General features: G+C 41.2%; 1 protein-coding gene and 1 long non-coding RNA gene across 6 annotated transcripts in view; one reads left to right on the forward strand and one right to left on the reverse strand.

Moving 5' to 3' along the window:
• The window catches only part of GRM3 (glutamate metabotropic receptor 3), a 106,314-nt gene that overhangs the window by 45,797 nt on the left and 37,465 nt on the right, over positions 1–23,052 (reverse strand). For 2 of the 5 annotated variants that reach the window (XM_083819368.1, XM_083819365.1), the window contains one exon: positions 20,471–20,579. The exons of 2 other annotated variants lie outside the window; for them this stretch is intronic. The gene's annotated coding sequence lies outside the window, so the exon portion shown is untranslated. The remainder of the gene's footprint in view (positions 1–20,470; positions 20,580–23,052) is intronic. One more of the 5 variants, XM_083819366.1, reaches the window with a different exon arrangement.
• On the forward strand, positions 210–18,687 carry LOC310891122. Its single transcript, XR_014577434.1, has 3 exons — positions 210–13,064; positions 15,219–15,247; positions 18,226–18,687. It is a non-coding gene; the product is annotated as an uncharacterized lncRNA (long non-coding RNA).

Consider the following 23,052-nt stretch of genomic DNA (forward strand, 5'->3'; position numbering starts at 1 on the left):
TGCTATCTCCTATCTCCTTGCTGGTAGCTTTTGCTGTGCTCAGCACTTGGCCTTCAGATCAAAAGTCTCTGGCTGAAGTCCACCTGCCCTGCCCTCCTTTACCAGCCTGCTTGAGCAATGAGAGGGTGGAAGAAATCCTCCTCTTGTGGTTTCACCTCTATTTTTGGGCGGCACGAGTTGTCTGAAACACAGGAGAAGCCCTGTTTTACCAGGTGGGAAATGAGGGCTGTATATTAGACAGACAAACAAAGCCATGTTGTGCCATTATAACGTCAGCATGCTCCCTGGCAGGGGTTTGACTCAGGTCAACCAGCACTTTTCTAAATGCTGCCTGGATATGCTACATGGGCAAGCAGAGACCAGACACCATTCCCAATGAACAGTTTGGATGTGGCCACAGACTTTTGTCCCTTTAATGCTGGTTTGTCTCAGCAACAGAGAATGGTTTGTGGTCCGTTTTTGTTACTAGCATTGTAGTTCTGCAAGGCACTGTACTAAGTGACCTACCAAGGCTAATTATTATGTGGAAGGCCTGGAAATTGAACCTGAATCTTCATCAAATGCCTTAATCACAAAATCATCCCTCCTTAAGGCACAAAAGAATTTCTTGCAAGCAAATTAAGTCAAAAAAGAAAAAAAAAAAAGAGATGAAAGAGAAAAAGAGGAGACATGACAAGGAGGAATCTTGTACTTGATGCTTGCTTAGGGCATGAAAATGCCTACAGCTGGACTTGCTCTCTTTAATGTTAATCACAGATCAGTGCTTGGATCACAGGGAGAACAGAGCAGTGATGTATGTACTTAGGATATAATTTTACTCTCACTAAGGTCGAGATATTTTGCCAAGGACCTTAAAAGGAGAAAAATCAAGCTTTAGAGTGAAGATAATTTTGCAACAATTCTGTAACTCATACAGAAAATGTATTTATGCAATATAGATGCATGATTTATCTCAGGACTCCTTGTCAATATCTCTTCAAATATGTCAATGTGGCTCCAACTCCTCAGATACATCAGGTATGGTAATATCTAAATAGATCACTTTAATAATTTATTTCTGTACTTACCTTTTTATTAGCAGAATATATATTACTATAACACTTGCATGGCTATTTATAATTTAGAAATGTTTAACACAAAAGAATTGAAATAAGCAACAATTAAGATTTAACAGTGAATGGTGGATGAGCAAGCTTATTCCAAGGCAATTGTTTATCCAGGTACAATTTCAATGTTGCTGTACCAAATTGTGTGAAAGATTGTGTTTTATTCATATTTACTCCAACAAAGTTCTCTCTTAAAGGTGTCATATGCACAATTAAAGGTCTTTCTCTCCAATCCTTGTAATATGTGTGTAGTCTGAGCTGCAGGTTGTCTCAGCAGCTTTTTCCGTTCAGAAATAAGTGATATATCAATAGAAAACAAGCTTCATCATCTCCCAGTGATCTATAAGCAAGCCAGATTGCTGATCACATGTGGTTTATTAACCAATTTAAGAAAATATCTTTTCTCTGTAATGTTAGGAGGAGTAATGAAGTAACTGTGTTCAGTAGTCATTTCTGTTTCAGACAGTACTATAATTTGTCAAATAATATTCAAGCGTATACAGGACATATAAACATGGTGACAATATCCAATTGCAAATAATTAACAGACAAAAGGGTAACATTTGTCATATATTTTTTGTGTGCTTAATAATTCAGTTGGACCAACTTCCACTGTTCTCAGTCATTAATACACCATATGGATAAAAACAGACCTTTTTATTTTTTTTTCCCTTGTAATATTCATCCTATTTACTTCTGTAGCTTCTATCATCACTGTATCTCAGCAAATATTCATATATTTATCCTTGCAACACTCATAAAATATTTTTCCCTGTTTAACACTTGGGGAAAAAGAGGCACAGAAAGATGAAATGAGATTCTCAGAAGAGTCTAAGTCCAGATTTTCATTTGATTGGCACTCACAATCACTATCAAACTTTGAAAAGGGCTCTGCTTCCCTTTAGGCATTGAAAAACATGATTTTGAGTGCCCTGCACCCCATGGTTCCTGGAAAACCTATAAGGTATTCTAAAACCTCTCAAAGACATGCCTAGAGCACGGATTTACCATGAATGACAAGGAGGTTGTTTTCATCCCCCTGCTTCCTTCATAGGTGCTAGTTGATTCAAATGGTGTCACCATTCAGCTTGCATCATATTTGTGTCTGAGGGGTCTGTGTTTCAGGTAAGTCAGTGGTAAATATTAGAAAGGGATCTCAAAATGTTTGTACATTGCACATGAAGAGGGTGTATATGAAATGAATGCTGCTATGGTTTGGAGAAATGGTTTTCCCTACAGATAATGCAAAGGATTTCTATATTTTCTATATTTTACCAATGAAGCTTGCCCTGCTGAGGGAAATGCATAAATCATGGCAGAGAAGAGGATTATTCCCAGCAGAAGTCAAGGAGCAACTGGAGAAGCTGAGAGCTGGGAATAGGCATGACCATTTCTCTGTTTCCTTGACACTTTGTGTTGAGGAATGCTGAAGATGTCCAGGGATGGGAAGGGAGGAGGTAGTGGGAAGCCCACGGGGGCTGGAGAACAGGGATGGCTCAGCCCCAGGATCCTGCTCTAGCTGGGGACACGCCGCTTGGTGCCCATGGGTGGGGTCTGCCACCTTAGCCTTCTGCTTGGCAATGCCTGTGAAGATCTACACCAGACATACAAGCCAGGGACTTTCATCTTTTTTTCTTTAATCTGAAAGAATCTCTACAATCAAAACAAACTACTCTGTCTTGACCCTGTAGGGAGACACCACACAGGCAGCATCCTGCTTTCCAGGAAAACATGATCATCCTGTCTTATGTGTTTAAATTCTTCATTTATAAACAGGAGGCAGTTACCAAGAACGCTGTGCTGAGCACCAGATATGTTTCTCTCTTTCTGCAGGCTTGGTAGCCTGTGTCCTGCTGCCTGTGTAGAGGCATTGCAGCATCCTGTAGAAGAGCAAAGCTGTTGTATGTGGGTCAGGGAGTGGAAGCGTTAGTGCAAAGGCTGCTTGGTTCAGGGGGCTTCCCCTCGGGGCTCTCAAGGAGTGGTGCTTCCAGGGGCAATGGTTTCTCGTTGGGGTGACACCTGAAGGAAGACACGAGATTTGGGTGGCCGGTGAGTGGAGTCACTATGGTGACACCGAACAGACAGCTTGATGTGAAGAAGGGAGGTTATTTTAAAGCAGCTCGCAAAGATGGGCTCGCATCGCAGTTTCTCTCCTTTTCTCTCTGGCATGCACCTCCCACATGCCTTCTCTGCAGCTTGCATAATTCACAAATGTATATACAGACATTTTGTACCTATTCCAGGCTAATACAGGTCATATTCCTGCCCTGAACTATGCTACTCAGTTAGCACCCTGAGCTGACCCTTGCCATTTCACCACACTGACAATACCAGCTGGGCTTTGCAATAACAGCCCTCTAAAAGCATGCTTTGGGGATGGCAAGTTAACATTTCATAAAGGAGTGCCTGTTGAATGCAATTCTCTCATTTTTCATTTGTGTTTAATGTTTTAACTCCAGCTGTGGGCAGGGTTATGTTGTTCTAGGTGTTCCCTTAATATCAAAATTATTAAAAATACGTACAGCCCAATAGACTGTGGATCCCTGGTGGAAATAGATGTAAAGCCTAGGCGTAGAAGCAATCCAAATATCAAAATGAAAAATAAACAGAAACAGGCGGGAAGAGAAAGGTTTCTATGTCTGAATCAGCAAGCTTCTGCCAGCACTTCCCTACACGAATTTCAGCCAGCAGCACTCGGCTTGTGAGACACCTACCTTCACTGGGCACTCTGCCTTTGGAGCCCCTTCTCTTTCCACCACAAAGGTCCCCAGGGGAGAGTGACATCTGCTCTTGGGGGACTCTGTCAGCACTTCCCTCAGAAAAACTGACTCACTTGTGTTAAGAAAGCAGCTGTGTGGCTTTTGTTGAAAATAAGCTTGTCTCTTGGTCTGTAATATTCTCTCTCTCTCTCTCTTTTTTTTTTTTTTTTTTTCTTCTCATACTATTTCCGTGCTTGTAAAAAGCTGATTGCACAAATTCAGCACTGGGTGCCAGTTTGCTTATTTACTATAGATGTGCACATACTTCTTTCCGTGAAAGCAACAAGAATGAGAAAAAGGATGTCTGGGTTTTCCACGTTCAGTATCCCAGCGATATCATCTACAAAACAAAATCTCTTTTGTGGCTTTCTTCCAGGGCTATATCCACATGACAGCTCTGGTCTTCTGCAGGCTTTTTGCTTTGAGCTCAGAGAGCAGATCCACCTGTGCTATCAGTTCAGGAGTGAATCCTTGTTAGGCTTAGTGCCTTGGGCACTGCAGTCTATTTTTCTAAGTGTCAAACTCTGAAAAGAAATGCAATTCCATCTTTCGTTTAGCCTGATGACTTGTAAGTGGAGTATGATTGTTCATAGAGCGGTGACAAATTTTCTGACACCTTCCACCATATCAGTACCAATGCCTGGCATTGGCAGGCTATCCAACAGCTGTAGACTTTCCAGTTCTCCACTTATAAGGCTAAGGACAGGACAAGAAACTTTACTGATTGTACCTCAGATCTCCTACCTGGTTTTTAATGCCATTAACTAACTAGCAAATGTCTCAGTCTCCATGAATGGGCTAAAATTCTGGATGTTTTTTTTTTTTTCCTCATCCCTACTCTGTGCTATTTAAATTGTCCCACATTTTTCCCCCTTGCAGTGTTTTGCAAGGCTTATCTGTTTACCCGTCTTCCTGAGAGAGGATGCAACAAGAGCTGAAGTGGGTGCTGGAGAAGATTATGTTTAGATTTATTGTGGGTGGCTCTCTCTTGGCAGTTGTGGATTTTTACTGCATTATTCAGGACTATAATGTGATATTGTGGTGCTGGAGCCATATGTCAACTTGGTATCACCTATCACCCTTAATAAACTTTCTTTAGAGGAGGGCTATGCCCGGTGGAAGGTCACAGGGGAGGCTCCCCATGCCTGTGCTCTTGTTGCACATTATAACACTGAAGCTAGTAGTTCCATCAATATATCTGTCTCCAAGGGCACCCCAAAGGACACATATCTTTCCCTCAGCCCTTGCTGTGCCCTACAAATCTCAGCCTAGGGAAGCACATTTCTAAAACAATTCCAATTCTGCCTCAAAATTCTGGTGTGTCTTTAAGGACTGACACAAGTTAAACGCCACGATGTCTTTCTCCCGGAGATCATGGATAACTTGCACAGCAGCATTGCTCATCCAACACATTTGGCACATTTATATGTGCTCTGCCAGAACTTGACCTTAACGCCTGATGAGAACTGCTCTGAAAGATAAGATGTCTCATTTCATCGGAAAAGAGCGATAGAAAAGATTGAGTCTCCTTACCAATTATAATTAGGGGTGTCATCACCTCTGGAAAAAAATAATATTTTTAAAGGAACCCAAGGCTTACAGTGGCAGATATGTGCCAGGTACACAAATTGCTCACATCCTGATTCTGGCTGGCTGAAATTTGATAGCTTGAATCAGGAAGCAAAAAGAAGAGGAAAAAAAGTTGCAGAAAGGATAGTGAGATAGAGAAAACAAGTAAATTTCTTCCATGAAAATGAAGATATTTCCTTCATGAAATGTTAATCAGGTGCTGACGCATAAATTTGCTGAAAATAAATCAAAGTGATTTTCACTTTCTGGCTGTTATATCTATAATTATTTATTTATTTTATTTTATTTCCTTGAGAAAAAAAAATGATAAAAATGGCTTTATAGCTAGGTGATTTTGTTCCTTGCATTTCAACTTGGAGATCTGTGCTTGAAAAACATTAATTAATACAATTACCACTGCCAGTACTGTAAATACACAAGCGATACTAGTTTATACCATGCATGGCATATTGTAGAATTGTTGCTGATCTATTTGAAAAACCTTAAAATTTTGGGGGGTGATTTCGATATAAAGAATGACATCCAAAGCAGGACTTAAAATGTCAGTGTAAAAGGAGATTATTCCTCTTAAAATACAAATTTATATTCTGTTATGATAGAGAAAAAGTGAAAAAGAAATCAGAACACCGCATTACTGTTTGTGCAGTGTTAGCATCAACAAGAGATGCTTTATGGTTTCTACAATGTCAACATACAACAGATGCCCAGCCCTTGCCTCAGAAATCTATGGCATATTCATCCTGTTTCAAAAATAGAATTTAAAATATTCAGTTCACAGGAAAACAAATGTCTCTGATGTGATATTCTTGAAGTTTCTAGATATTAGAGGACTCTGTAGATTACAACAGGACCTATTAATTTAGCCTAGCGAGGAACAAGGAGCCAGTGGAGATTACAGGACATTAATGTGATGTGGAAATATGGGTCTTTGCTTCTTATTAAATCAAGTGAATGCATTTGGCACTGGCTGAGCCCTTCATAGTGAATTTGGTCTCAGAAGACAGAGCTGCAGTAAGCAGACCCCCACAGCTAGAGATCTGGGTCAGGCCATCCAGTCTCCTAACTCGTCTGAGTTTCTTCAGTACTTTGACAATAAGTATATTCAAGTGTATTGGGAAGCCCAGCCATGAGCCTGAGGCTTTGCACCATCTGGACAATTTGTGGTGTAATAATCTTGATGTAATGCAGGGTTAGACCTTTGCAAGTCCCACCATCTTCCCGTCTGTCTTTTTTGGATTGAGCTGAATCCTACTGCTTTTTATCCATCTGCTTATTTCTTCCAGGCATTGGCGACAGCTGAAAGCACATCAGCAGAGACAGCGATGAACAGACAAGTGCTGTCTGCTTATTGATTGTGTGTTATTCGACTTTAGACTCAGTCTTCCTGTGGGGTCCCAGAAACACATGGAATAGGAAAAGTGGGAATACAAAGACTTTGGGGACAAAGGAGCAGCTGACTTCAGTGACCTGTAGATGTCACGGCAATTATTCCTGCTGGGTGCTGCGGGGATGCCATCACCATGCTAAGGTCAGCAATGAAAAAGGCTGGGTGAGAGAGTTAATAAATGTATGGCACAAATGTAGAGTTGTTGTGAACCATTCAGCATCATGTCTTTCGATGTAGCTTTTAGTAAGAGGAGCTTAAATACCTGTGCTTGATGAAAGCGAAGCTTAGCTGGTGAAGTTAATGTCTGCTTAAGGGGTACCTGTGCATTTAGTCTCTGGACAAGTGTGTAGCCTTTCTCTCTCACTTGATTCTTAACCATGACTTTTTTTTTTCTTCCTTTTTTTTTTTTTACCCTGCCCTCACAGAGCTCATTTCTGTCCTGTGCTCCTAACCGCCTGTCATCACCCCGGAACATCTGCAGAGTTTTTCCAGGGCCCATATCTCTCAGCGAGCATCTCCAGCTGATGTGCTCTGCCTGCGCGTTCTTGGCTCCCTCCGAATGGCATCGGTACGAGCTGCCAGATTTCACTCTCATCGCTCCTCTGCCAAGACATTTCCATCACATTGTGGCAGCGGGGCCAAAATACAGCTGAACCTCTGCATATGTGGAGGGCAGAGTCCTTTCTCACTAGTGCTTCTGTTGAGATTCAGTTTGGCTGCTAGCACTGCCAGGGTTAGTCATGCAGGCCTGGTAAAGTTGTCTGTACTCTTTCTCTTTACCTGCATGAGGGATGATTTTTGCTGTCACCTAAGGTGACAGTGGGACCTAATCCTGGCCTGGAGCCCCAGGTAGCTGCATTCAGATATGGTCCAGTACACTCCACCTCACCATCAGGTCAGGAGAAACTTTCCTGGTACAGCGAAGGCGAAGGCCGCAAGTAGGCCAAGCCGCCTCCATGGCTCATCCTCACCCACCCGTGACTTGGTCCCAAGTCAAAGAAAAGCCTTCCGAGGTTGGTGATCCCAACGCTGTCTGACCTGAGCTGTGTCTCCGTGATTGCCACAGCAGTACAAAACACTCAGCTGTGAATTTTCCAAGATGGTTTCTCCCCTTTGTCAGATCAGGCAATATTTCTCCCTCTGACACACGCACTGGGAGCTCTTCAGAGCAGGAGCTGTTGCCTTGCCCGTGGCTGTTCAGTGCTGCGCTCTGTCTCACCACCACCAACCATTTACTGATGAGAATCAATCTGCCTAACTTGCACACTTAGCATATGGCAACATTTTAGGCACCTTTGACCTCCCTCAGGAGAATCTCCTGATTATTCTGACTTTGGGACCCTGTTAAGAAACACATGTCTCTGGATGTCTCCGGAGACCTTCAAAGGCCACAGAAATATTTTTCATGAAAACTCAGATACTTGCTTTGGGAGGATTACATGAATAGGGTCTCACCTGCTGGTCATATGTTTTGTTATGCTCTTGATAAAATCAAAGAACAGTAGAAAAGGATCAAAATGGTGAAAGACTGTTCAGGTTTATGAGGAAAGGAAAGAATTGAAGAGTTTAGCAGTGGATTGTAGCTTTTTTTGCTGCTGATGTGTGTGTTGTGTGTGGGGTGTGTTATGTTAGTTTTTTTTTTTTTTTTTCAGAATGAAAGGATTAAAAATTTAACAACAGTAGCCTCTCTCTAAATGATCCCTTCCCCCTCATCCCTTCCCCCTCATACGAAGGCACCAGAGCCCAGACTGGTAACTCGTCCATCGCATAAATGTTACCTCCAGGCTACAGCATTCAGTGGAGTGTGAAATCACAATTAACGGAGCAAGTGTTTTGTAAGTGAACAGAGACTGCTGCAAATTACATCCTGCTATTAGCTGATTTCAGAACAACACTGTTGAGCAGCTTCATGATTACTGGGCTGTGGCGTGTATTAAAAAAACATTAATAAAACATAATTGATTGTGAATTGTGCTTACTTGCTTTATAATTTTAATCACAAATGTCACAGAAGTTTACTGGAAACAAAAGCTTCATTCAGCTATTGTGAGGAACTGGATTGTTCTAAAAATTTTAGTGAACTTGATTCACAGCTGTTGTAGATCAGTAAACTACAGAAACCTATGGGTTCTGAAGACTTAAGAGTTCTGCTTTGTGTTTTTATTCCCCAGTCAACAAAGAAAGGTGTGAGATTGCCTTGTCTCTGCCAGAAAGTACCACTGGGAGCTTGATGGAAAAAATATCCTCAGTCTCTCAGAGCTGCCATTCACTTGACTTGCCCTTAGAAGCAGGTAATGTCACCGAGAGGGAACAGGGTCTGGTGGTTTCTTTTTTACTGAGAAACAAGCAACAACACAGAACTGTGCTTAGACATTCACTTTTATTTCTCTCTTTTGAGCTCAAATTATTTTCAAATCCTAAATCGTGTACACTTACGGGAACCCAATAGCATTTAATTCTGATCCATGACCCTGTCTCGTCTCATGGGCAGAGAAGTTATGCCACAGTAGGTTTATGGCTATATTTTTCAAACTTGGATGCTCTGGTATGAATATATGGATTTTAAAAAGACCATCCACAAGCAGATTAATCTGAGACTTTGACAGAATTTGGTTCCCAGCCAGTGATGCAAACTGCCTGCTCTTCTGCACCACTTAATGCTGCTCATTCTTAGGCTGAGAATCCCCAAAACATTTAACTTCAGGCACTGCCTGCACTTGCTGGTCAAGGGAGAATGACACTTATCTCCACTTATTAGCCAGATTTAGTCAGAGGGAGACTAAACTGTGCCAAAGTCCCCAGTGAAACATACTCAGGTACGCGGGCTGCACTTTGTCCTAACTGTTTTTTTATGGGTATATAAGCTCTATGAATTTTCATAAAGTTTTCTCACTTTACAAAGAGGTGTCTTAAAGCAAAAATAAAAAGATAGGAGTTCTAATCAGAGCCATCAGAAATGCTAGTGCTAGCAGCGAAGAAAAATCTTAGAAGATGACCTGAAATGCAGTAATACAATACCTGCATTATTGATTGACTTTTTGGCAGCCTGTGCCTTGGCAAATAATCTAATATAAACAAGGAGTAGATTGCTGAAAAGCATTTCCTACTAAAGAGCTAGCAGTACATTTTTTAATTCTTATTTTTATAAAAATGAAAATAAACCCACGAAAGCCAATTTTTCCTGTTTCTGGAAAGTTATATCCCACAAAAGCGGTAACAAACATGCCTCATGCTGACTAAGGGAGTGACTTCTGCTGGCACGAGACCAAATATAATGTCAATATTATGCAGGCTTTTTTCCTTTTCTGACCCAGCTCATAGGTAAAAGTGCACCCTGGACAAAACACCTCCAGACTGCATTGAGCTGCTCCTCTTTCCGTCTCCTCTGTCCATCCCTCAGACCTCACATAAGCCATTTGCTTGGTCCTTTCATGTGGCTTCACAACAAAAGATATACATACATATATATTTTTATGTGAAGAGCCAGATCAGATCCTCACATCCCCAACACGCTTGCTGCCTTCTCTCACTGTAAATGGCTATTGCTATGGCAACAACTGTTTAATTCAAAATGTATAGGGGCACTTAGCACAAATTATAAATGGTGAGATACAGCAGTGTGCTATGTGCAACCACAGATTTATGGCCCACCATGGATCTAACCACCATTTGTTCCAGGACACCCTGAGGACCTTGCCACCTGTGGTCTGGCACCCTCAGTTCAGTGCAGCACAAGGAACAGCTTTCTCTAGCCCTGGCTTTGTCTTTATTCTTCTGTGCACAGGCAGTAAATGGCATTTCAGCCATCCGATCACCCGCAGAACTGAGTTTGTTGGCATATCAGGCAGGTCCTCAATACCTTTGCCAAAATACTTCATGGTAGGGAAGTGTGAGGGGGGAACTCCTTGGTAATAAAGGCAGGGAAGACACAGGCCCTATGTAGTGTTTCTCAAACGTTATTAGTGTTCTCCACCAGCATGCCTGGTAGCTGGTGAAGGGACCAGGTGTGCTGCAGGACAAAGCACACCTTGTGTCTGTGACACTTCTTGTGAGGATCTTCTCTGTGGTGCCAAATCTCAGACATGAGAATTTTATGGTTGATAGAGCAGAGGAGGAGCCAACATGAATAATTTTAAGAATTTCTGGTGAATTTAGGAGATAGCTGGTAATTCAATCCTTTATTTGCTTCTTCCTAAACCTGACTAAAATTGACCTCTGTTCTCATGTATGGCAACATCTTACAAAAGGCCAGATGAAAATATCCCTACTCATCCTTTACTCTTTCAAAGAATCATGTTAATTGTTTAAAACCATTCAGGAGGAGACATTTTGGCTAATGAGATCCTTCTACATAAAAAGTCCTTGGGAAATCCTAGTCAGAGTCAAAACTCTATCATCCTGACTCATCCAAGTCAAAACTCTAGTCAGAGAACTAGTGTACAAGAATGCCAAACTGACTAGGACCCGAAAAAGGTTTTCGGGCACCATACGGACAGCTGCATGATGTGGGACAGCCACTGAAGCTCTCTGTACCTTGTAGTAGCTGTTTACAGGACAACGAGCTTTTACTGCATTGACACTACTTCTGTGGTTTGCACAAATCAGTGTCTCCTGCTTGGTTTCTGTAGGAAGACATGAGTGCACCAGCAGAGAGAATCTAGATCTTAATTTGTAGGTGGACTGTGAACAGTGAACCTTCCCTGTAGGCTTCTCTGGCAGTGGTTAAAGCTGGTGCCTAGGAAAGACAGCAAAAATCGAACAAGTGCATATTGCTGCCTCCCAGGAACATGCTCGCAACCTCCAACAATTTACAGCTCAGAGGGTTTCTGTGCTGGGGGTAATTTCTTTGGATTTATTAGCTGTCAGTAGATTTGCCTTCTGCGAAAAAGTGCATCTGCCCTTTGAACCCATAAAACTGTTCACATCCACCAAACTACCTTCAGAATTTTGAAATGAGGTTCTGGAGGTCACCAAGGAAAAACACCTCTAATTTTTTCATGGGGAGAACCGCCTCCTTGCTTGATCCACTCGCCTTCCAGATGTTGTGCCTCTCATTTTTATACTGGAAAGGTGATGTGTCTGGATCAACACCAGAAGATATAAGACAATTTCCAATTTTTTCCACTGAAGAAAAATTTTCATATCTAATTTTAGGCAGACAAAGTGAGATTCCTGTTTGGTTTCCTTTACAGTCAGTGGAGGAAGACAGGAACTTCCAAATGGCAGTTCATGTCCTGGGTGGGTTGAAATACACTCTGAAGGTGCTGCCACCACTACAGAAAACCCCATGGTGGGTTTTGGTCAAGGAAGAGTTAAAACTCTTTTGCATTTCTTTTTGGATAGAGGTTTATTATTTCTTGAAAGATACAGTCCACATTAGGGATGTACTCCTCTCTCACTCCAGGAGGAGTTAGATCTGATTTATTTTGGGAGGGTCAGTGCTGAATATTCTGCTTTCTGTGTGGCCTGGGTGCCTTGTAATAACAAGCTCTTTTGTTATTACAGTTCTTATTGCAATTTAAGATTAATACTTTTATCCTAAATTTCACTGAAGCCAGCATGAATGAATAATAATCTCATTAAAGAATTCAGGAACCGGCCAAGAGTCACTCCATGTATTTGTTAACAAAACTGAACCAGACATGAGGATTTCTTTTCTTTCCTTGCACTTCCTTGCTTTGATCAGGGAGAAGCTCCACATCTGCCAAAATTTCTCCTGACCGCAGGAACATCAGCAGCACTGTCCATGCTGCAGCAGGAGTGCAAAGAATGCTGTTCTCTGATAGTTGCCCCAGATTCTTCTGTCGAACACTGATTGAAAAATGTGAGCTGGAAAACCACAAGGCCAGGTGCACACAACAACAACAACAACAACAAAAAAAGTAGGTTAGGAATCGTACATGCCAGATTGTGATCCAGACTGCATTCCCCTCAAGGGCATATCCTTCTAAATCCACAGCTTGCTTCATGGGGCAGGAACATGGCAGAGGAGAGCAGGCGACCTTCTTCTGCCCCTTGTACAGATGTGTGGGGAGCAAAGGGAGGGAGGGAGGCTTGGGCTGTGGCACTCCACCCTACACCAGCCCCACAGCTGTAAGAGGAGAAGAATCCTACATCACAGGTGATGAACTGCAGAGATCTCTTTGGTGGAGCAAGGAGAGAAATCAGGAAGCAAACGGGAGCCCTGGGAGTTGCTCTGCTCCAGCACTAGTGCAGCAACAGGTTTGTAGTCAAGCCATTGCTGAACCTCAGGACAAATTTTGGGAGTCTCATTAATGGTGCCTGGGCAGAGGCAAATTGTGGGAGGAGAGCAAGCATGGAAAAATGAAGCAATTTTAAGGGGAAACTGAAATTTGTTTGCTTTCTAGGGCTTTGGCAAAATCCTATACCTTTAAGCTACACGGTGGTTTGCAGGTGAGAACTGTAGGTTACAGAGTTTTAAATCAGACAATGCTATGTGCTTCTAAGACCACCAGGCTCAGTTTGGCAACCCTTCAGGTCTCCGACCCAGCTGCCATGAAGGGTGCTGGCGTAGTTTTTCTTAGGAAATCAGAATCAGTGTGGCCAAAATCCTCAGCCTTTTCCTACTACACACAGGAATGAAAAACCTACATTCAAGGTGAATGAACGCTGTGAAAGCAGGTGACAGCACTGAAATGGTTAATCCTATGACCTCTCTCCAATACAAAACAAACAAATTATGTAAGAAACAGCCCACATTTGTCTTCTCACAGGCTGCAGTTTTTAATCCATGCTAGTGGGTCGCAGAACAGACACCTCCATCTGCAATGTGAAGCTATCTCATGCAGAGGTAACAAGTGCCAGAGATGGTCTGTTGGCCTGACTTAAGGATTTCTCACTGGTTTGAAAACCCTACCAAACTGTTACGTGTGCCTCTCCTGTTAGGCTTTCCTCTCTAAAACAAAGCTACAAGGTATGAAATCAAGGCTTACTGAAATCAGAGCCAAAGTTCCACGAATTTCGCTCACACCCAAGCTACACTGAGTCTCAGCTTGTATTTTTTCTTTCTGATGTGCTATAAGGCCAGGGCATTTTATTTTATTTCCAGGACTGATACATTGTCTGGTAGTTTCCAGCTGATGTAAGACAGGTTACAACAGTGACATACCCCAAAGGAGGTTTATGGAAAGTCTATTTTCCTGTAGCTTTCTCCATGGAGGGTTCTCAGGTGTCTGATATTGTGGCTGAGCTCACTCTCTAGCCTTTCTTTTTGAGTGGGATTTTAATCTTGTTCTGATTCTCTTACTCACCCACCTTCCCTTCCTCAAAAGGAAACCTGTAAAAAATGAATATCTTTGAGGTCTACATTTTGACCATTTTTGATGAAACTGGCTAGCATTCAAACTTTATTAGAATTGACCATTAGTGTAATTGCATAAGCTGTATCTCCTTAGGAACCTGGATGGCACCTGGGTGCCTCTGACAGTGAAGAGGTCCTGTGGATCCAGCCAATGGAGTTTTCTACATCAAGTGAACTCATTAGATTCCCATTTATTCAGTGAGGTCAGTGTAGCCAAAAGAGTTGGGCGTGCAATTTGTTTAATCAAATATTGGCATCCATTTTAGGCTGAATCACACCCTCCGCTCTGTTGACTATATTGATTTAATCCACATTAAGTCAAGACAGCTAGTTCGCATGCAGACATCTACAACAAAGATGTCCAGATAAGGTGGATTCCCCCTTCAGCAAATCAGCAAATTTACTTTTTTGATATAGCTAAAGACCAGCCCCTCTGTCACATTATTTGTATACTATCAGACTCCTGTGTGCCTTAATACTGAAAAGCACCCTAATGTGATAAGAGCCATATGAAATAGGAAGAATTCACATTTTGCAAATCCATTCCCTCTATGGGTAGTGTCTTAGCTGAACTCTGAAATCATTGATTTGCTGGCTTTGAGCTGTTTTGTTCGTTGAGCCCAGAGGATAAGCTTTTTTTTTTTTTTTTCTTTCTTTCTTTCTTTTTGCACAGCACATTTCTCTCTTGTATGGCTAATGCTAGTTTATTCTCCTTCAAAACTTACATAATGCTTTTACAGAAGAATGCATCTGTGATATGCTTTTCAGGTTTTTTTTTTGTTTTGTTTTGTTTTTTTTAGAAAAATATGAATAAACCAGAATAAACTGGAAGATTGTCAGTATCTTTTGCAGCTTATCTGTATTCCAGCTGTACTCACAGAAAATGCAGAGTCAATTAAAACCAACCAAGTGTAATAAATATGTTTTTTGATTCTGTCAGCATGGCTAAAGATGAAAGCTAATAGCAAATCCATAATAGAGTCACAGAGATCAAATGATCTATCAATCTATAAGCTTACATTCATGACAGATAAATGCTCTTATTATCTTTACAGCATGCCCAAGTTTGTCCAGCACGAACTCGGTGAGTTAACTTGGTACCCTGTAGCTAGGAGGCTTGTATGTACGATGTTTACTTTTTACAATAGATTTGCAGATGCTAAGAGTTTCATTTCTTCAATCTGTCAACTGCTCCCTGCATTGATCACTGCTCAGCTCCATCCTTCATCAGCTCTCAGCCTTTTTGCACTCCTTGTTCCCAGTCATAATCCTCTTGGGCTCCTCTTTCAAGTCTTTCTGCTCCTCGTCTCTGCAGCCTTTTTCTCTCAAGCTATTCATCCATTCTAAGACACTCTGGGTGCCCTTATCATTCCAGTGGCATGTTTTTTTGGTGTTCCTTTTCTTTCTTTCTTTTTTTTTTTTTTTCCTTTTCTTTCAATCTACCTGATTACATTGACAACAGAGACATGACCCTTCTGGTTGTCGCCCCCAGTACGGCTGGTAGCTGAGAACACCAATTGCACTGAAATCCTGACTTTGCCTCTGTGCTCTTGTCATTCTTTGAATGGACAAAGTGGTCCCAAGCAGGCACTGTGAAGCAATGCAGGCTCCTTCTCTGTTGTGTGGGATTATTCTAGATGGCACTAGAAGAGCTGAGAGGCTCAAGTGCATTGAATGAGAACAGACTCTTTAAAGTCTTTAGCTACTGGGCCCTTAAGAGGGTTTTCCTGAGTACATGTAAGCAGTGATTTTTTTGAAGTGCTGGTAACAGACCAGCTTCAGGATATTCTCAGAGGTTTAGCAAAAGTCTTGATCAAATGCCTCTTGTCCTCACTCTCAGTGCCCTGTTTTAAAGCATAAGCAACTGCAATTGCTTTTGGAATAAAAGCTTGCTAGACACTTTTAAAATGACAAAACAACAGTACTCTTACATAAACCCTGTCTGAAACCTCACCCTCAGCCCACTCTCAGCTCACCTTAAACTGAACCTCACGTAGACCACATCCTGCATTTCCATTCAAGTCATGCTCTTCAGAGAATCATGTGATGGAAACATTTGACAAATTTAGGAACAGGCACCACTGAAAGGGTCTCTTAGATTGGGATAAAACTCATATTTTTTTATGCTGAATTTAAGAATTTGTATCTGTTGCTGATTCAGTGTTCATTAGAGTCAATATGAGACCTTTGACTGACTCCTCTGGTTCATTGAGTCAGAAGTATTATAGGCTTGAAATATGCATTCTCTTGTACCCACAGCCTGTTTTAAGCTAGGAATGTAATCACACTCACTAGAAGCTGGTGAAGCATTCCTTTTGTTTCATTGTAGTTATTTTGTTATGGATCTAGCCCATTGTTAACATTAAAATCATTTTCTTCTCTCATTCCAGATATTCAGAATAATTCATTCATCCTGAATGAATAACAATATTTTGTACTTTAACTGAATCTTAGTACCTTATTTAAAACCAGTTAATATCTTAAATTAAACATGAGTGTAATGTGGGAAGAGAGAGGAATGAAATACAGATCTATAATTTTTCAAGTGGAAAAATTAAATTCTTTCCTCCTTCCCTCTCTTATTTGATGGATCTAGTACAAAGCGTATTGAATTAGAATAAGTATAGTAAGAAAGACTTTCTCTGAAGAGGATCTAAGAGATTTTCATATGTGCAGGTGTTATAGAACTGGATCTTGTCTTCAGGAATATGGACACAACTGCTTTTACTGTCTGGGACAACAGTTTACCTGACATACATACAAGTGAAAAAATAATTTGTGACAGATGCATGTTGATGTCCCCTGCAGCAAGTGTGGGTGGGTCCTCATTGTAAACACCTTCAATAAGAGAAAAATAGATCTGCAAAATGAGTACATGTACCATGTTTAAATGACCGTTAGAGCTCCATATAAGTACACCAACTGATTATTTCCATTTCTGGCAGAAGGTGCAAATTTTCTCCATTAATACATAAAGGTCAACAGGAGTAGCTTCCAAATTTGTCCCTGCTTGTCTGTTGCATCTCAGGAGCCACAGAGAAGGAATTAAAAACTCATCAGCTGGTCAGCATGGAGGCTGGGAGCTTTGATGCTTTCAGCTGTTAAGCCTGCTGTTTCATATAACCCATTTTCAACTCCTAGATCTGTTGCTCAAATCAATGTGTTGATGTTTGGTTGCAAGCAATACTGTTTCAGACAGGGTAAGCAATTTATAAAATTTCCATCAGGCTAAGAGTAGCAATGAGCATATATAAGTATGCATGCATGTGGGCTTTCTGGCTGCTTTCAACATTCAGGAAACAATTACAGGAGAGCGTTAGCTGTGCTTCAGTGCATGCTGTGAGTTTAAAGCAATGGCATGATTTTCACTCGGGGACTGCTAGTTTCCCAGGTGGCTCAGCAAGACAACATGGAAGGAAACCTGCCACACACCTCATTTTACTTTCATTACTTCCGTATTAAACACCTAACACTTCCATTCAGAAATATTGTTTTAAGGAGCTTTAGACAGTTCTCTCCGCTCCACTACCTGAACTAATAAACAATAATATTTTTTATTTCTTCACTTCTTAAAAATCACCTTATTGCTGAGGATAAGTACCATCCCTTATGTTTTAACAATGAGAAGCTGAGGAGAAAAAGCATGGCTGTGAATCAATGGCAGAAGAAGCAAAGGAAAAAAGCACTTCTTTCCCAGTGCCACGATCTAATTCTCAGGGAACACTGGCATTGAAGAACAATGAAGAGACCAAGGAGCTAGGGACAGAGAGGTGTTACCTTTAGTACAGCCATGTCCATCTGCAGTACAGGAGTGTAGGAAGAAGTGGTTCCTGTTCCGAGGCCACTATGGTTGGGGAAAGTAGACACTATTTTGTGTACTGAGATTCTTTTTTAGGTCTTCATTATCTCATGTTTCTTTTTCTCCCCAGAAACAGCGATTTATCTCCCATCGCTCTTTACAAATGTTGTTGTTGTTTCACTTAATCACATCACCTTGGCCACTTCACCAATGTTTCATAAAGCTGTTTTTTTTTTTTTGTTTTTGTTTTTGTTTTTTTCTAGAAAGATGCTGAATTCCACTGGGGTAGTGATTGCAAAGGCCATAGCAGAACCAAGAGGAGAGAGCTCTACAACGTTAGACCAGAACAAAAGTGCCCTGAACATCCATTTTCCTTTTGTGAGAAAGAGAACATCCTGGCATTTTCTATGAAGGTGCCCTTCAGTATTTTCTGACTTTGTGACAATCTCTCCTTTAAAGATTGACTTCCCCAAATTTCTTAGGAAAGCTCATGTACACCCCATATTTTTTGCAGTCAAATCATTAAAATCCATGAGAATCTTTCTACGGGCTTTGGGCTTTGGCTCACAATGTGACATACAAATTCCTCCTCCTTTCTTTGGAAGGGGTCCAGTCTAGTAAGTAAAACAGTGCTCGGAAACTTGGTTCCAGGCTCAACTCTGTCTTTGGCTCACCTCTCTGTGCCTATATAAAACAGGGATAATATTACTTTTTGACTTTGTGGATGTGTCCTAAGAATTAATGCTTGTAATGTGCTATATATACTATATATAGTATACAGTATATAGTATATATATAGTATATATAGTATATATATGAGTACACAACCTAGCCATCTTCCCAGGGCTCCCTCTCCTTTCTGGGCACAGGCAGGTTCCTTCACAGGATTTTCAGAGCTCCTGGATTTGGCTTCTGTTCCAAAGTGCTTTCTGGACAGCCTTTCTAATGGCTGTGGGGGAGCTTAGGGTGGCTAAACTGAAATATGAGGGTGTCAATAACCTCTGCTGAGTTGAGTTTAAATTACCCTGGGACAGAGCCACTGGCATAGACAGACAGCATGTAGACAGTGGTGCTTGGCAGGCTGACATTGCTTTCTATAAACAGCCTTCATCTCGCAGCTGTAAGCAGAGGGTTGCTGGAAATTCCTACCCAGAGCCCTGAAAAAAGCCAGACTAGAGCTCGAGGTGCAGTTCCTAATATGCAGGGGCTATCAGGGCACCGAGGAAACCCTCTCTCCAAACAACTCTATCTGTGACCCCAAATCATGACAAGCATCAACTAAAGCCTCAGCACACACCATTCTGGCAAGCACCAGTTATTATTGCTATTCACTGTTCATATATTTCACTTTTATGTAATAATTGCCTTACAACTATGTTCACATTACCTTCCCTTGCTCCAGCAGTTACACACACTCAAAGGGCAGACTATAAATATGGGTAATACCTCTGCAAATGTAAACGTTTTTGTTTGTTTTTTGATGTTCACTTGCTTGACTGGAGCGTTCCACTTAAGCCTCATACCCTAGCTGGTTCTAACAGATTGTGAAGTGGGATTCAAGCCTGGGTAATGACAGTTTGCTTGCTTTACAACACCAAGACAAGCGCTGGTCTGAAGCACTGTCGTGAGGTCAATCAGGTCTAAGAATTTAAATGCTGAAAGATTTACAATTCCATTTTGACAGCCCCCTCTGCTCTTCATGACTTTTCCCCCAGCAATAGGATTCATTTAAAGCTTTAAAATATGGGAAGCAGAAAAAGAATCATTAATTTTACTTACACAACAGCATTCACACTTGTAAGTTTTTGACAGCTCCACTAAACCCAAAGGAATTCAGATAGCTGGAGCAAATGAATGCGTACTGATACTCATAGCGAAAGGAGGTAGTTTTAGGGCTGAACACATATTTTCTTCCTGCAGGAAGCTGACAGTGATGAGAGTATGTAGGATGATTTACTACTGCATTCACGTGATGCTATTTAATGTTTTTTTCCTCCTGTTCAACATATTCCCTTTGTGTTTCTGAAATCAATAGAACTGCAGCAAGTCAACAGATTATTTCAATATTTCTTAGGGTGTTCTGCCCTTATCAACATGCTTAGTGCCTATTGTTTTTGATAAGGAAAATAGAGTCCCTAAATGTTATGTTTGCTGCCTAGGAAGTTCAGATGATGACTGTGTCTTTGGGGATAAGAAAACCAACTGCAGAAAGATAAACATGTATGTATGGAACCAAATACTTTTGGAAAAAAAATACAGTGGGATTTTTTTATTATTATTCTTTTTATCACTGTCATGATTTTGCTTGGAAAATATAAAACTTGCAGTGAATTCATAGGAATGTGCTTACTCGTTCAGAAGGGAAGACAGATGAAGGCAGGCAAACTGCAGAATAAAACATGAATTAAATGATAGCCACTTGCTGATCATTGTTCTGCTGTCAGTCCATTATCTGTCTGGGTGTAGGTAGTAAATGCCATATGAATTTAAATAAAACCCATTACTCACACTCACTTACAGACGGGAGGATAGGAGTTGCTTGACAGATCTTACACAGGAAACTTGGATGTAATTGAGCCCGTTGCTGTGCTGATTCTCCTCCAGCAAAATTCTCTACCTGTGCAGGAATATTTTAAGACCTCACTAAATTTGAAATGGTGACAGAGCATTAGGGGTTTTTGCTTATTTGTTTTTTCTCTCATTATTGGTTCTCTAAAATAACAGATGGTGAAATCTCTCCTGAGTAAGCCAAATGCCAGCGTTTTCTCTTACAGGATGTCATGCAAAGGCACTAACAGCTCGGCTCCTACTAGCTCTATAAATTGATGGGCCTGCTCCAGTGCCTTTTAGAGTTCCTGGGTGTCATTAAAATACTTTGGATCAGCTCCTTGAGACATCTGAATGAGGCAGGCAATCTGTTTTAAATACTTCCTTATTATTCCCACAGTTTCATGTGGACATGGTGGTAAACAAGCTAATAATCTCTGCTTTAACAACACTTTATTTTTATAATACCGAGCCCCCCTTACACACGTGTGTAAGGTCAGGACATTTTGCAGGTAGGTTTGAAACATTTTTTTTTGGCCTTTCTTTCTTGAATGAGGGGCTTTCTATTTCTGAGAGGGCCATTGCTGTGGGTGAACACCTGTATGGTTACAGCTGACAGAGGGTAGATGGGTGAAAATGATCTCGATTGTATTTATATTTCCTTGGTCATCTTGCTGTGCTGTACTGAAGGAACATGGATAGTCTGATGGCTGCCAAGGGACATTTAGAGCTATTTCATGCTCCTAGAGCAGTCCTAATTCACTCTCTTCTCTCATCATTGTTAACTTATGAGCTGATGAGCAGGAAATCTCAGCTGAATTCACGGTTCTGTACCAAGTGTGACTGTAGGGACATTTCTTCATCCCTCTAAGTCCCATATTCCCCACTGGTGATGTGAGACTAGTCGGAGTGCTTTCATCCCAGTGATGGGCTGTGAGGCTAAGCTGGGCTATATTTATAAAGGCAAAGAAAAGCTCATAAACTCGGATGTTGTTCTATTCATATCTACCTTGTATTTCTTGTTAAATTTCTATCTTGCTTTCAAGCATATATATCTATTTATGATCACCTGTTTTACTAGATTGCTTTTGTGATTTATTATTCAAAAGGTCTTAGAACATACACTGATTGAGCACAACCACAAAATGAATGAATCGAGGAATATACAGATATCTCAAAATTGTAAAAATTGGAAACATTTGGCACCTGGGGTTTGTAGGCTTGTGTGAGATGCTAGCTAATAATAGTGGCTAGTGGTTTGGGAAGAGAAGACTCTTTTTGCATTCTGATATGTTGCTTAACACTTCCTGCTAGCTTGTTCTGCACTGATTTGAGAATTTTGAGTGTAAGTATGAAAGAGGATAAATAAACATGTTTGAGAAGTACCTGTAACAAAACTCCTAGGTCACTGGCTCCTGGTTCACAGTGCTCAACATGTCACTGCACATACACACAGCAAAAATGAGGACTCTCAGAAAAGAGGCCAGACTGGCTCTGTACTGGTGGGAGTGCCTGCAGCTGAATATGTCCCAAACTGGAGACCAGGTTTGAGTCTTTCTTTTGCACTTAAAGAAAAGGCAGGTAGGTGCTCCTCAGCCATTCCCTGACTCCACAGACAAAATACCTGAATCTATCAGAAATACTGTGGTTTAAGCCTGATGTAACTTAAAGTTGGAGTCCTAACCTGGCAAAACACTCACTGCATTAGGCTTTACACAAACATCCAGAGAACAAATCCTTCCCTCGTCATCTGTTTTGGATAAGAGTCAATAGCTGGCGATGAACACTTAGTGACACAGTAGCAACAGGGACCGGATATCTGCAAACCTGATATGACCCTGGTTATATACAGATGTTTGTGGGTTTGGTCTTTCATTACTCTAGGCCACTTTATATTTCAGAGGGATAAGCCCTGAATTTATCCATGTTGGCACTCTCCTTGAGACAGGAAACAGCAGAGGGATAGAGGAAAGAATGGCATTCATATGAAATGTCTTGAAGGAGCGTAAATTTCTTTTGACTGCTGCCTGTGGAGTTTTCATATTTATTGGGAAGGAAATAATGCTCAACAATTGTCATCGCCTCCCAGAGAAGCAATGCATCCGTTTGAAGGTGAATATTGTGTCAAAGCTCACTGTCTCTCAGATAACATGGCCTGTGACAGCTGAAGTCATTTGGGATGTTCCAGTTAAAGGAACCCAGGACCAAATTCCCAGGGGCTATGTACAGTTTCTGTACATAAAACTGTCTTTGAGTATAAAGGGGAATTTTCAAAAGCATTCAAAATCTCTTTTACCTTCTTTCATGGAATTAATTCTGCATTCCCTTGAACAACCAAATAGACCTTTTCTGCATTTGATCTAGTTTGACTGCAAATATATTAGCAAATAGGATGGGTCAGGAACCATTCTCTGGACAGCATGTCACCTGGCATAGCTGTGCTGTGCCCTTACAGCCAAAATCTCTGGCACTCCAGAACTGGATGGTCACATCCCAGCAGTCTGTTGTGAACGCTGCTGTCTCTAGCCCCTTTCCAGGAGTTG

This window comes from Anser anser, assembly GCF_964211835.1.
Source record: "Anser anser genome assembly, chromosome: 1".
Lineage (NCBI taxonomy): Eukaryota > Metazoa > Chordata > Aves > Anseriformes > Anatidae > Anser > Anser anser.